The 17,083-nt window shown below is 35.8% G+C and overlaps 1 pseudogene; it reads right to left on the reverse strand.

Annotated features, from left to right (window-relative positions):
• Positions 1 to 333: 333 nt before the first annotated feature.
• On the reverse strand, positions 334 to 10,423 carry LOC132314359 (protein NRT1/ PTR FAMILY 5.6-like; annotated as a pseudogene).
• Positions 10,424 to 17,083: the final 6,660 nt, after the last annotated feature.

The following is a 17,083-nucleotide window of genomic DNA, read 5'->3' on the forward strand; positions in this document are numbered from 1 at the left end:
ATACTAGAGAAAGGAGAAATTGAAAGGTTGCAAAACAAACTTTATTCAAATGACATTCATTTTTCAAAGGATTAATATACCATAAATCAAGTTTTAGTGAAAAATGGATGACCACGACATTAAGTACATAAAATACATTAAAATTATAAATTTATGAAAGTCAAGTTGTTTGAATCGCTAACACTTCACCTCAAACCCAATTCAAATTATGTTCGAGTTGAGATTTTATCTTGAACCCAACTTTTCTGATATAAATGATTGCCAAAGCCAATGATTTTATATTAGTGCCCATTTTGGAAACTCTCGTTATATTATGAAGGGTGACCACTTGATCTTTGCTAGTATAATTAACTAAACAAATAATTTTAATCAACACAATTTTTTTTTTTTTTAAATATGTAGGGTAACTTCCATGGCTGCACCTATTGTTAAGGAGGACTTTACTATGAAAGCACTCTGAGACTCTCACTCATTATTGCCTTCTCAACATACGAAGTATACAAAGTAATTAAGAATGAGAGTTTTATTGAAAATGCTTAGATGGATAATAGAGAAGACCAATAGACCATCCTTGAGACTTTATATAGGAAATGCAAGATTAACAGATGGAAACTAAACAGTCCTGTTTTTGGCAAGGTTTCCATATTTATTTATTTATTTTATTATTATTTTTTTTCACATTCCTAAACATCTTCCACTTGTTTAGGTCACAATTCTTAGAAGTTAATTTCAATCAACAATCACTAGAATTGCTGAATTGACATGTACTTCCTGCACAACTCTAGTTCATTGTTCGATCATCACAATTCTTAGAAGTCTAGAAATCTCAAGCCACAGAATCCATATCATCAACTACACGGGGATCGGCTACCATCACACCTCTCTGCACACTCTTGTAAGTGTAGCTCCTTGCCAACAACACAAAAACACAAATGCTCAACCCATTCATGGCTGCCAACAACCAGTAGAAATTATGACACGGCTGGCATTCAAGTCCTTGCCAAACCAGCTAGTCCCACTGGACTTCTCAGTGATATGGTTCACAACAGTTATCAAGAAACTGCTCAAGAAATTTCCAACATCCATCACACTGAGAAAGAAAGCTATCCCCAAGCTTCTCATTGAATCAGGCACTTGGTCATAGAAATACTCCTGCAAGCCAACAAGAGTAAATGCATCTCCAACACCAAGAATCATGAATTGGGGTGCTAGCCAAAACACACTCATAGAGACTGGCCCTGTGTTTCCTAGACTAATCTCTTTGTGTGCAATGCTTAGCCTCTTTTTTTCAACCAGTGCTGCAATTCCCATGGACACAACTGAAAATATCATGCCGAAACCAATCAATCCTTTGGAGGATATTGAGGCCTCTTTCGTTGCCTGTAGCTCTTCTTAGTGCCGGAACTAGGACCCTGTCATAGATTGTGACAGCAATAATCATTCCAACCGCGGTGAGAGTGTATATTGTAGCCGGTGGAATCTCAAAATGGTGACCTATATCTTTCGGTTCATTGTGCTGCTCTGTTTGATGAAGACCAGTCTGTGCTACACGTCCCAAATGCTAAGGAAGTTAACCATATGGGGATCATGTTAAGGATGAGTTTCAACTCTTCGACTTTTGTCACTGTTGCTAGTTTCCATGGACTTGGATCTTTCTCATCCTCACTCCCTTCAATTATTGCAGCTTTGTCAAGAAATCTGCACATTAAATTGCAATACTATAGTCATTTCAAATGATAATTTTTTTTTCAAATGACTTAAAATTTATCCTCCAGAATAAAGCTAAATTTTGAAAAAATTAAGATTCTCATCTTCTATGGAAAATTTCAATCTCTGTTAGGTAATTAATTGAATTATGAATTGTCCTATCAACAATGGACAATTGTTATGATTATGCCTATATTTAACCATCTAAAAATGTTTATATATTATAAATAAGTGCCTTCCTTACCTGAGATTATTTGTGTGACATAAGTGCCTTCCTTGGGGCTTTGTGACTTGGGAGTTTCATATAACAAAGAAGGGTTACAAGGATAGGTTAGATTTCTCTTTTTTATGGCTGCAACCAAAACCTGCAACATGGGTGTTAAGGGGCTGCCCTGTGGCACTCTGTATCGATAAAATGGCTTTCCAAAATAGAAGATTATGATGGTAATTGACAAAGCTATTGAGAGCGTAAGATCTGCAACACCCCAGCTGACATTGTCTTGCACGTACACGATCGCTGTCACACCAAGCACAAGTCCACAACAAAGAGAAAAGCTCCACCAGTTGAAATAGGACATCTTCTTTTTCCTTTCTTCGTGGTGATTATCGTCAAATTGATCAGCTCCAAAGCCCTCTAAGCAGGGCTTGAATCCACCAGTTGCTACAGAGATAAAGTAAATTGCAAGAAAGAAGATCACTTCATGAGCCTTGCTATGATGGAAGCATGAGTCCGTGTCACATGGCTTTAGGCTAGGGATGAACCGGGACATGACCAAGAGGCCTAAACCCTGCACTCCATATAAACAAATATACACATATTAAACATGAACCATGGTCTGATGAGTACTTAACTTACAGTTAAAAGATGAAATATATTTACCAAGAGATAGATGGCCGATGGAAGCAAGATCATATAAAATCGGCCAGTGTAGGCATCAGCTAAGAACCCTCCGATTAGAGGCATCATTGTGGTCGCACCTGCCCAATAGTTGACATTCTTTGCTGCTGTCCTGAGGTCTTGCTGGATGACTTTGGTGAGGTATGTGATGAGGCTTGTTGAAAGTCCAAAGAAGCACAGCCTCTCGCTAAACTCAATTGCAACATGTAACAAAATCAAGAGAGAACAAATCAATTAACAATAAAAGCACGTATTAAATGAGTAATTGAGTGAATTTTTCTTAAAGAACACACTCTACATTTTTTATCACACACATCTTTTCAAATCAATATCTTTACTCCCCACCTTAAACTAAGATTCGTAGGTCAAATTGAGTGTCGCAGAATTTTTTTAATGGCCATCCAATATGCTGACTTTTGTCTATGTTCATTTGAGCCATTTCTATGTGAAAAGTGTGCCTACCCTAATCTTTTTCCTTTATTCCAATTCGACAAAGGATGCTGATAATTTATAATCTCTTAACTCCAAACTTATAAATCGCTACTTTATACAGGAAACATGTTTTTTACACTTCGGCTCGTCATTAGGTAAGCAAGAAGCAGCAGCATAATGACCAAATAACAAGATGTTAAAAGTAGCGCGCTTTCTAGAAGTGACTAGGGATCCTTGTTGGGGGAAAACCCATGTCTTCTATTTTTTTGAAAAAAATAAAATAAAACGAAACAAACAACTTCCATCGATCAATTCTTTGAGTTTCCATCGATCAATTTACATGCACAGAGGCTTTAAATTTTTCAAAACCATAAAAAGCTAGAAACCCTGCAATCGAAACAACCTATATATGTCTCACAGTTGATGCCAAATGTGGCTTAGATGCACAAGAATTCTATTGAAAATACCTCTGGACATCACCTATATATATATTTAGAGGGCACTATAGTATATATAGTATCTTACAGCAGGTTAATTAATTTACATAACCATGTATATATGTAGGCAAGTAGTACCACTAAGATCGACTGCTGAGTAACTAAGGAATCAAAAGAAAGGAATAGGAAGAACTTTAATGAGTCATACTTGGTAGTATATATGAGCTATATATATGTGTGTGTGTGTGTGTGTGTGTGTACACATCCACACAAACAGATTGAAGTTGGGCTTACTTATGATAAAGAGGGCTGCTTTCCATACTCCAGTTGAAGCTCGACAAGGAACTCTTCCTTTATGATCAACAGAAGAATCAGACACCCATTTCTCTCCGTCACCTTCTGTTGATACAATTTCTTGCTCCATTTTTAATTTCACCACTTTTGAAATATTATAATTAAGTTGCTTCCTAGCTAAGTGAACTATAGAAGCTAGTCACAAAATCTTTTTTCGTTTAAGAGTTGTGCCTGAGAAGTTGGCTTCCCTTGTTGTGCTTTTATAGTGTTAAAAGGAGCTTCTTGGTTGGGTCATTGGGAGTAGATTTTCCATCTCATGGGATGAAAGGGATGTTTGACCTTTAGATGAAGAGAAAGTAAAAATGTTAAAGGCAAGATATTTAGAGAGGGAGGGCTAGAAATATTATTCCATTAATTTCATTAATTTGCTCTATTTAGATGGAAAAATTATGACATAGCCCTGGACTATATGATGTCGGTTAATGACTAATTGACACTAAATAAATGTGCAAGCTTTATTAGCTTTTTCTTTTCCTGTGTGGACTAGTCATTGGCCGGGACCATTATCTTTGAACTATGTAATAATTTCTCACTTAGATGTCAATAGAGAAGATGGCAACTGGCTAAAAAAATTTAGGTGGTCCAGGACTTCATATATGGTCCTAACCAATCAAAACATACCACACGTTGTGTCAGTATTATTCAACTTTTAGCAATATAGCATATTCTGATTGTGGGGACTATGTAGTCTCAGGAGTTATAACAAATTTTAGGACCAATGGCCTAGGCCGACCATCATTTGACACTTAAAAATGAAAAACTGAAGGAAATTTATATATTCTTGACGCATATACTTATCGACCACTTAAAAATTTCTTAAGATGGGGATTTACAAGTGCGTGGAGCAAAGTCAAAAGGTAAGCCAAGTTGGTATCCCTTTCTCAAATGGTATACTATTTTTTCATTTTTACAAGTGTAAAGGCTGTTATGATTGGCCCATTTATCTGTTTTGAGCAAATATTTCAGAATTACAGTTAAATGAATGTTGACGGGCAGTTGTGTGATGCAATGGTGAAAGATTCAGTGTTCAAATTAGTGTGTGAAATGATGCATGTTCAAATTTCAAAATTATAATTATATTGTATTATATGAGATAAAGATTTGTTTGTATTTTATTTTATGGGGTAACATATTCCACTAGTACATCGGTGCTCTCTCTTTCGAAATCTTTTGAAAAGGACATTATTTTTCTTCTCTAAATTTAGAGAGGAGAAATGATTTATTCTTTGGATCGGAAGTTCAAATACAATATACAGAGGGCTGAGGGGCTCCACTTGGCTGCGTGAGGTCCATCTCCCGAGCCTCTATTACATATGCGTATGAATATGTCAAATGAAATATCACTTTTTGGAAATATATTTAACATAAAAATTGATATATGTTAGTTTAGGGTTAGTCGACACTGTTTCATATATTAAACCTGTGATATATGTTTAAAAAAATCACATACATCTAAAAGGTGTTATATTACAGCTTCTGTAAAAATGAAATATCACGTACCAGAAATATATTTAACATAAAAATTAATGAATTGTCAGTATGTTAAAGCTAGTGCTAGCCGAGACTAGTTGATATTTCAAACCCGTGACATGTGTTTTTAAAAAACTTCATACACATCTAAAAGGTGTTGTATAATGGATAAACACATCACAACTTCTCATTCTTGCAGGGAATCAATAAACTTATTATTTTAATTAGTGAATTATGTAATAAATAACAAAATGGAATTATCCATTTAATTGTATTTGATATAAATAATCAATTAAAAATTATTCTTTTAGACAATATCGCGAATATCATTACGCTACCTTTATATTATTCATTCCTTATTAAATTAAAAAAATGATAGGAAAGAGAGAAAAACGATATATAATAAATCCATCTCCATCACCTGGATTCGTTCTGATCAAAAAAATAAAACAATTCTATATTGGGTCTATCAAAACCTTTAATCCAATAAATCGAATAAATTCTAATTCTAAAAATAGTAAATTCAATCCAAGAATCTACACTTTTTGATGGCTTATTCAATTGAAGAATTGTACCGAATACAACTTTTCCATTTATATAAAAAAAATTCTTTGGTTAGCCTACAACTTAAAGAATGCTAATATCTACCTGCATTGGTCCAAATCTCTCCTCTCTGATATCGTTATTATCATTGTTATATTTTATTTCTATAAACATTGTTGGACGTTTATAATTAATAAAATTTTATTAGATTTCATTAAGTCTGTAACCTAATGATATTTTTTCAAATGAGAAGTACCGGTTTGAATTTCTCCCAAGAATAAAAAAAGAAAGAAAGATTATTATTTTACGTTTTGCTGCATATTTTGTTAATATTATTTTAGTTAAAAATATATGGTTAAAGTGAAAAGATACAAGAATAAACACTCCTGCAATCTTTTACGGGACGGTATTATCCTTTGATTTGTGAATTGTCCGATTTAAATAATAAAATTTTTATTTTAATATTTTAATATTATATTAATATATATGTATATATATATATATATATATGTATCAATATCATATGTACTGTATACTGACAGTCCCCTTAATAACACCCACATTCGCACCCACAAGCAAACAGGCAACCATAGCCCACAATCACCTTCAACATTATACGACTATATATCTATAATATATGTTTATGCGCACACAGTACTTCTAATAACCCAAAATCGCCACCACCATCATCCACAAGCAAACAAATAACCATGACCCACAATAACCACCACCCATCATCGCCACCTCCACCTCCACCTCCACCTCCACCACCGCCGACCCCTTCTTTCTTACTCTCCACTTTCCACCCCACAACCACCATCTGCAACCAAGAAAAAACCCTAACCCATCTCATCAAGTCCAATCGTATAATTGCAAGAACCAATCCCAAAACCCAGTCCAATAATAGTGGCTGAGAGTTGCTGGTCGTGAAACAGCCACCAAATCACCTGAAACATATACTAATCAAACTCCCATGGAACAACACAACGTTTTGGAGCAAGAGTCCCCCAAACCAAGGCCTAAGTTTGGTTGTCCCCAAATTCGAATTTTTTTCAAACCCTCAATCTCTCATTTTTTCCACAAACAGCCACAACTCTGTTTGGTGAACAGTACAACACAAAGGTTATCAAACAACACCATCAATTATCCTGTACTAACCATGAATTCACACATATTCATCTAAGTCATGATACTTAACTCTGTTTGGTGAACAGTACAACACAAAGGTTATCAAACAACACCATCAATTATCCTGTACTAACCATGAATTCACACATATTCATCTAAGTCATGATACTGTTCATATATATATAAAAACTGATGATGTCATTAACACACAACACTTCCGGGGTTTGCTGGGGAAGAAGGGACCAGGATCACCTCCAGTCCCACAATAGCCCATTTTTTCTTTTTTGTATCGATGAACAGTAATTATTAAGGTGGGTAAAAATGTTTATTTGTTTTATACACAATTTCCATATATATATATATATATATACACACACACACACGGTTCACAAATACTCTTTCTTCTTTCCTCCCTTATTTTCAGCAACCCATTTCAACAAGCCAAATCCTGCCATTTTCTTCTCTCCCAAAATATTGATTTTGACAAAATCCCGTCAGCAATCCAGATTTTGATTTCTTTCCAAAATATTGTTTCTTTCCAAAATCATGCCATTTTCTTCTCTCTCAAAATATTGATTTTGACAAAATCCTGCCAGCAATTCAGATTTCGATTTCTTTCCAAAATATTGTTTCTTTCCAAAATATTTCAGCAACACAGATTTTGCCATTTGCGTGGAGATTTGGAATGCGAGAAGGACCATTGATTTGTTTCCATAAATTCAGATCTGTTCCAATATCTCTCAATTCCTTTGTTTCCATAAATTTCTCCATTCATTTGTTTGCATAAATTTTTACTTCCATTTCTTCATATACTAGTCATTTTATTCCAAAGATTTGTTTCCATTAATTCAGATGCCAGTGCAGATGTTTGGGATGTTGCTCTGTTCCAATATTTCTCAATTCCTTTGTTTCCATAAATTTCTCCATTCATTTGTTCCATAAATTTTTACTTCCTTTTATTTGTATACGAGTTCATTTTATTCCAAATTAACATAACAATATTGAAACAGAACAACATCTGGACTGCTATGGTTTTTTTGTTTAATTACTTGTGTACTACACAACATCCCAAACAGTTTGTAATTTAAGTCAATATAAGTTGTACACAACATCCCAACATAATCTTAATAGATTATTTGTACATAACATCCCAATCGTTTGTAATTTAAGTCAGTATGAGTTGTACGTAACATCCCAACATAATCCTATTTGCTTAGATTTGTCAAAGGCTTAGATTTGCCAAAGGTGTCATAGAGAGAAAGTTAGAGAGAGAAAGAGATCGTTTTTTAATTATTTTCTTCTTCTTTCAATTCTCGATAATTCTCTTTGATTTGTTTCCAAAACGAATCACAAACAAATCACACATCTATTTCTCAATTCCTTTATTTCCATAAATTTCTCAAATCTATTTCTCCATTCATTTGTTTCCATAAATTTTTACTTCCCTTTCGTCGTATATTAGGTCATTTTATTCCAAATTAACATAGCAATATTGGAACAGAGTAACATTTGGACTGACATGGTTTTTTTTGTTTAATTATTTATGTACTGCATAACATCCCAAATAGTTTGTAATTTAAGTCAATATAAGTTGTACACAATATCCCAACATAATCCTAATAGATTATTTGTACATAACATCCCAACCGTTTGTAATTTAAGTCAGTATAAATTGTAAGTAACATCCCAACATAATCCTACTTAACATCCCAAGCAATACGTATTTTGTATCCCAAGCAGTACTAACTATATTTCATCCTTATGTTATACGTGAAATCCCAACAAAATTCTACTAAAGAGAGTGCGAACCAATGATGGTTGTGCTCTTTAATCAAATAAAAAAAAAAAAAAAACAGACCAAAAATTGAGATTTACATGAATAAAGCTTAGATATATGGATGATACTCTGGAGTTTTTGCATAACACTCTAGTGAAATTACATAGGTTTTTGGAATGTGTTTGGATTTTGAAGTGAAGCTTTAAAGTTCAAAAGTTATTGTGAGTCCTTGGAGAGTTCATTAATGGAAGCTGATGAAGCTTTTAGAGAGAGAAAGGAAGAAGATGACATTTTGGAAGAAGACAAGTGTATTTTGGATACAATATTTAAATGTGTTTATATATATGGAATACAATATTTAAAGTTTTTATAGATAAAATACATGGGTGGTGAAAATTTAGTTACCCAAGATTTTTAATTGATGTGGCCAATTCTCCTCCACTTATTTCAAAATCGTGGAAATGGCACACTGTGAGACTGGAGGTGATTTTCACCCGGGGAAGAAGATGAAGGTGAATATGTGGGTGTAACCCATGTGCACCGACATTACTTAGTTGATGTCAGTATATATATATATATATATTCGCTAGAAAACAAGCCAAACGCCATACGACATCTGCAGACAAGAACATCGGTCATAGACACAAAACCAGACAAGTGTTAGAGTTGCACTACACAATCAACCGAATTTGATATCAGTTGTTGTGGCGGAAACACAAAATAAACAACACTGTTCAAGGAATAAACAAGCAATCACGAAGAATAAAAAAAAATCACACACAAGAATACAAGATATACATGGTTCACCCAAATCTTAGGGCTACGTCCATGGAGTACACCGGGCAAAATCACTATGAAAAAGATGAAGAATTATAAGGAGAATTCTCTCTCAATCTCTCTCAATTGCTCTTTTTTGTATCACATTTATCTCTAACTTTCACCCCTTTTTATAGAGTCCCAAACTTGTCCTACAAGAACTTGCCTTTTGTAGCATCCAAAACCAATAAGAAAATTAAATAAGCTCAAGAAACTGAATTTTCCTTAAACCAATAAGGAAGTCAAATCAAATTAGGAAACTGAATTTTCCCTAACAGATTAGAAAACTAAATTTTCTCTAAAATTCAGTACTCTTAAAGTTTCCATATAATTAAATCCTAAAAATCTTCCACCTAATTAGACTCCACAAAACCATAACAATCTCCTACTTGGAGTCTGGAGCACTTGTAAACCCATTCCATTTTCTTCTTATGCATGTCCTATACATGTCGGTGCGCTTCTTTCTATCTTCAAGCTAGAAGACCAACTGAAATTGCACACAACTTCAGTTTCTCCATGGTCACTGTCTTGGTTAACATGTCAGCTGGATTCTTGGTGCCAAAGTATTTTCTCAAGTGTCAACACCCCATCTTCTAACAAAGATTTGATAAAGTGATACCGAAGTCCTATATGCTTGGGACTTGAATGAAATGCTGAATTCTTTGCCAGATGTATCGCACTCTGACTATCACTGTGTAAAACATTCTTCACATGTTCGAATCCCAACTCTGTTAACAAACCTTGTAACCAAGTCATCTCCTTGCTGGCCTCTATCATCGCTACATACTCTGCCTCTGTAGTAAATAACGCTACAATCCTCTGTATTTGCGAAACCCAACTAACTGCAGTTGTACCCACCATGAACATATACCCGGTAGTACTTCTTATGTGGTCCACCTAACCAGCAAAGTCTGAATCTACATAACCATATAGCTTCACTTTACCCCTTCTAAAACATAAGCATCTGTCTGTGGTACCCCGTAGATATCTCAATATCCACTTTACTGCTTTCCAGTGTAGCTTGCCCGGATCCTTCATGAACCTGTTTATTACTCCCACTGCATATGCAATGTCTGGTCTTGTGCACACCATGGCATACATCAAACTTCCAATGGTTGAGGCATATGGAATTTTAGCCATAAAGTTTTTATCATCTTTTGTCTTCGGACACTGATCTTGAGATAATCGGAAGTGATTAGCTACGGGAGTAGTCACCGCCTTAGTATTATTCATGTTGAACCTTTTCAGAACCCGTTCAACGTACTCAGCCTGAGACAACTGCAAAGTACCTTTCTGTTTGTCTCTGTTAATCCTCATCCCAAGCATCTACTTCGCTGTACCAAGATCCTTCATCTCGAATTCACTAGACAACTGCTTCGTCAATTTGCTGATTTCTTCAAAATCAGAACCTGCCACTAACATGTCATCAACATAAAGTAGAAGGATAATGAAACTTGACTTAAACCTCTTGAAGTAGCAGCAATGGTCAGCGTTGCACTTGTTGTAGCCATGTCGCTTCATAAAACCATCAAACTTCTTGTACCACTGCCTCGGGGCTTGCTTCAAACCATATAAGCTTTTCTTTAACTTGCACACTAGTTTCTCTTTCCCTTTGATTAAGAAACCCTCTGGTTGTTGCATGTAAATCTCCTCCTCAAGGTCACCATGAAGGAAAGCAGTTTTGACATCTAACTGCTCAAGGTGCAACCCCTCTGCTGCAACAATGCTAAGAACTGAGCGAATGGTACTCAGTTTCACAACCGAGGAAAAAATGTTTGTGTAGTCAATGCCTTGCTTTTGCTGAAAACCTTTGACCACCAATCTCGCCTTGTATCTCTTGGAACCATCGTGTTCCTCTTTTACCCTGTACACCCATTTGTTGTGAAAAGCTTTCTTCCACATGGGCAACCTGGCTAGTTCCCATGTTTTGTTGGAGATAAGGGACTTCATCTCATCTTCCATTGCAAGCTCCCACTTGCTAGCATCTTCAATCTAACATGCTTCATCATAGCATTCAGGCTCACCATCATCTATGAGCAACATATAATCCAAATATTTCCTATTCGGTACATGAGGTCGCGTAGACCTTTTGGGTGCAGGCATAGGAGTTGGAATCTGTGGTGAACTATACTCTGTGAGTTCTAGCAAAGAGCCCTCATCTGTCTGCTCCGCATCAATACTCTCTGGATCATCATCCAACTCAACAAACTCAGGCTTACTCTGTACAGGACTAGTTAACTGTGCTATATCTCTATCCTTGTACATCACCTTCTCGTTAAAAATCACATCTCTACTTCTGATGATTTTCTTGTTCTGATTATCCCAGAGTTGATAACCAAACTCATCTCCGCCATACCCAACGAAGATGCATTTTAGTGACTTAGGGTCGAGCTTTCCCCTAGCATGGTCACTAATATGCGCATATGCAATACAACCAAAAACTTTCAACCATGAAAGATTTACCTCTTTGCCACTCCATACCTCTTCTAGTATTCGATGTTCCAAAGGCATCGATGGTCCACGATTTATTAGGTAGGATGCTGTATTGACCACTTCTGCCCAAAACTATTTGGGTAGACCCAAATGTATGCGCATGCTTCTGGCTCTTTCTGTCAATGTTCGGTTCATCCGTTCTGCCACCCCATTCTACTGTGGGGTTCCTTGCACAATCCTCTCTAATCTGATCCCATTATCAAAACAGAACTTCTTGAACCCAGTGTCTTCATACTCACCATCATTGTTTGATATCAACCTCTTAATCTTCAAACCTGTCTCATTCTCTACCATAGCCTTCCATTTCTTGAACACATCAAATGCCTCAGATTTATGCTTCAAAAAATAAACCCATATCTTCCTCGTGTGATCATCAATGAAAGTCACGAAGTACGATTTTTCGTCAATGGATGAAACAGTGGTTGGCCCCTAAACATTTATGTGAACTAACTAAAGTTTCTCCTTTCTGAGATCTTTGCCACTCTTCTTGAAACTGGCCCTCTTCTGCTTACCTATCACGCAACTCTTACAGAAGTCAATATCAATTGCCCGTATGCCTAGTAGTTTCCCCTTTGAGTGCATAATCTTGAGCCCCATTTCACTTATGTGACCTAGTCTCTGGTGCCAAAGGTTGTGATCTTCTCTATTTTCTACAACTGCTATAGACCCACAAGCACTGGTAGTTGTATAGAGAGTGCCAGATTTCTTACCACGTGCAATGGTCATAGCGCCTCTGGAAACTTTCCACGAGTCTCCATTGAAGGTTGTCACAAAACCTTCATCTAACAATTATCCCACCGAAATCAGATTCTTCCTCAAGTCAGGGATGTGTCTCACATCCTTCAACTTCCAAGCTGACCCATTCAACTTGATTTGCACTTCACCTTTGCCAATAACGTTGCAAGGTTGATCATCACCAAAATACACCTTACCAAGGTTACTCGGTTCATAGCTATTAAATAGTTCTTTGTTTGAGGTGCCATGAAACGATGCGCCAAAATCTAAAACCCATGACTCCGCCTTGCTCTCCAAAGAGCATATCAATCCATCATTTGATTCTTTTGAGACAAAGTTTGCTTCAGTTTTTCTTTCGGTTCCCTTCTTTGGAAGTCTGCAATTAACACGGTAATGTCCATTCTTTCCATAATTCCAACATTCAACGTCACTGAGATCTATGGAATTCCTGAAATTTTGAGACTATGTCCTTCCATTCCTTGACTCGGATCTGCCTCTGTTTCTATTACTGTTGCCCTTCTTCTTGTTTGAACCCTTGCCTCTGCTTTCAACGTTCAACGCCGAACCACTGATGGAAACCCCTGTTGTTTGCTTTCTAATTTCTTCAGTCAGAATCATGCTCACAACTTCATCAAACTTCAACTTGGTCTTCCCTGCAGAGCTACTGATTGCTGTAACTGTGCCATTCCAACTCTCGGGTAACTGCCCTAGAATTAGCAGTGCTCGGACCTCGTCTTTGAAGTTGATATTAACAGACTCTAATTGCCCAATTATCTCGTTAAGCGCATTTAGATGTTCGTTGAACTTACCATCTTCGAACATCTTCATGTTGAACAACTTCTTAATCAAGTGCACCTTGTTCGCTGCAGAAGGCTGTTCATACATACTAGAAAGAGCTGCTATGAGAGACTTCGTCGTCTTCTCATTCTTAATATTGAAGGCAACTGACTTTGACAACGTCAATCTGACGATGCCAAGAGCTTTCCTATCAAGTAATTCCCATTCTGCATCCTTTGTATCCTTTGGCTTCTCTTCCAAAGGTTGATACAGATTTTTCTGAAATAAGAAGTCTTCTATTTGCATCTTCCAGAAACTGAAGTTTGTGCCATCGAACTTCTCAATCATGGATGTGGATGTCTTATCTTCTGATGCCATTACTCCCACTCAAACGGACAGATCTGATCAAAAGACTTTCGGAATTTCGTCAAACACCTTCTGTGCCCTAGGTTCTCAACCAAAGGCTCTGATACCAGTTGTTAGAGTTGCATTATATAATCAACCGAATTTGATACCAGTTGTTGTGGCAGAATAAATAACACTGTTCAAGGAATAAACAAACAATCACGAAGAATAAAAAAAAAAATCACACACAAGAACACAAGATATACATGGTTCACCTAAATCTTAATGCTACGTCCATGGAGCACACCGAACAAAATCACTATGAAAAAGATGAATAATTATAAGGAGAATTCTCTCTCAATTGCTCTCTCTTGTATTGGCACACATTTATCTCTAACTTTCACCCCTATTTATAAAGTCCCAAACTTGTCCTACAAGAACTTGCCTTTTGTAGAATCCAAAACCAATAAGGAAATTAAATCAGCTCAGGAAATTGAATTTTCCTTAAACCAATAAAGAAGTCAACTCAGATTAGGAAACTGAGTTTTCCCTAATAGATTAGGAAACTGAATTTTCCTTAAAATTCAGTACTTTTGAAGTTTCCATATAATTAAATCTTCCTAAAAATCTTCCACCTAGACTCCACGAAACCACAACAACAAGAACATCGGTCATAGACATAAAACCAAATACACATCTAACACCAACAGTCACAGAACGAACCAACCCTGAGATGAGAGAGAAACTCACCTAAGGCGTTCCATTAATATTTACTGTATTTACTCACCTTCCAAATTTTTTAGTCATTTACTTTGTTGGCTAATATTTTAAATCAAGTGGGGATGCTAACATAATTATTTCCTAATAAGAATTAAGACGTGAGTGTAATTTAACTTATTGGGAATAATAAAATAATAAATTAAAAAAAGGAGAGATTAGGCTAAGAGGCTATTATTTTAATATTGTAAATGAGGCCAATATTAAGGTTCACCTAATGCAATCATCCGAAATGAACAAATCAAAATGCTATTAGGTGTTTAGGCTGCTTTCTTAAGACTCATTTCTTTTGGTAGTGGTAGCCATTTCAAGTGAAAAATGAATTACCAAGATGCTATATAGCTCATGGTTCACCTAATCCAATCATCCATTTTTTTTTTTTGATATAATTCGTTTATATACACATGTACAACATCCATTATATGAATTCTAAGATAGAAAAATGAAAAATTACACTAATACATGAATGGCATCAACAAAATACATAAACGCCAATAATGATAATAAATTTTTTAGTTCTCATTAATTAAATGGCAAATTTTGGTGTAAACTAAGGACAAGCTCGATCCATGAAACAAATAAAAATATCCGATTTTAATGGACTAATTTGAGCCGTTGAAGCAGGTTATCTTAACTATAAATTCAGTGAACAAACCCTAGCAAACCAAGTGAACAATGTTGAGATCGAGATCTATACTAATATAGCCGGCGGACGTGGTGGTGGTTTAAAGCATGAAGGCGATATATTGATGTGTCTTAAAACAACACAGTCCTTTAGGAATCTCAATTTGAGAGTTGATGGTGGTCTAACTTTAAGTATACATAAAGTAGGTATAAAGTGTGACATTAGAAGTAGAAAGACAAATACACAATGTAATCACTAATCCCTATTTGAAATCACTTTTTGGTTTATAAGGCTGTCCACATATGTAAGCTAGATGATGGGCAAAATTAGTTGGAACGATAAACAGTTGAAATCTAAGATCTTGGGAGAGGATATGGTCAATCAAAGGTTCCATTTTCTAGCAACTAATGATGAGTTAAGAAGCTCTCTCACTGATGTCAATGATATATAGACCCCAATGTAGTTAGACCAACGTGGCTTGTTTACAAAGGCTACTACTGCACCTAGCATTCTCCGAGTGAGCTGTGCTAACCACACTGTTGACCCTAAAATCGGCTCCTAGGATCTGATCTTAAATTAATGGAAAAAGGGCGTGCCAGAACCAATTGTATGGTTCGATTGTAAATTGTCAACTTGTAGTCTCTTTCAAGGGCTGACTTTCAGACGATATGAGGATAAAGAGAACAGTGATACTCCTCTTAGAGTTCAAGAATTGCCTTAGTTAAAAGAACTTTTCAATGAATAAATTATAGTAAAAGATTAAGAGAATAGAAAAGGGAGGAAAACAGATATAGCAAGAAAAGAAAGGGAAATAATGAGGATAAAGAGAGAGGAATAGATAGAAAGAAAGATTGAGAAATATAGAAGGAAAGAAAGAAGAAATAACAATGATGCTATTCTTGGTAAAGCTTGAGAAAGCAAACAAATAATAATAAACATTCTGAGGGTGCTGGACCACTAGTGCAGCATGCCTCTTTGTTTATTTATAGAAAATATTGAAAACAAATTTCTACCAATTAGTATTCTAATTACAATAAAACTCTCACTAACTACTAAATTTAAACTCAAATTGAGATTCCTAGATAAAGATTAATTCCTAACTAAAATCTGGTAAACATATAAATCCTATCTAACATAAAGTGTCTTAAAAGATTTCAAAAATATTCCTATCCGATCAATGAGCCCATGCGTGCAGTTTTGCCCTGTGTAGAACCTGCCACATCACTGTTCCTTTATCTGTAATCCTTTCATGTATAACACTAGTAAGCCTTGTTTCAACTGAATTGTTGATCCGAATTACCTTCAGCCCAATCATGACCCAAATTCAGTGCTTTAAGGACATACTTCCAAACCCGAACTAATTACTGCATCCTCAGCCCAATTTTTGTGCAACCCGAGTGCCTAAACATCATCATTCATCAGGCCCATGTACTATTGGCCCATAATACTATGTTAATGTTTATCAAGCCCAATTAAAGCCCAGATCCAAATTACCAAAATGGGTGCCAACAATGCCCCATAAGTTTTGGTAGCCATTTGGAACTTAGGCTTCCAAAAGTTTAAACTACGCACCCATTGAAACTTACCCCATATACACCATATAGATTCCAACCCCATCATGTTATTAGTTCCTAAAAACTGTCGATTGACATTACATATCTAATCCGTAATTAATACTGCCGTAAACTCTTCTTCTTCTAACCACCCACGATTCATTTACCAAAACAAATCTGCATCAGCCAAACTCCTCTTCCAAAATTTCTCATCTC

This window comes from Cornus florida, unplaced genomic scaffold (genome assembly GCF_030987335.1).
Source record: "Cornus florida cultivar Cherokee Brave unplaced genomic scaffold, ASM3098733v1 CherokeeBrave_3.0.0_Hap2_Chr06, whole genome shotgun sequence".
NCBI lineage: Eukaryota > Viridiplantae > Streptophyta > Magnoliopsida > Cornales > Cornaceae > Cornus > Cornus florida.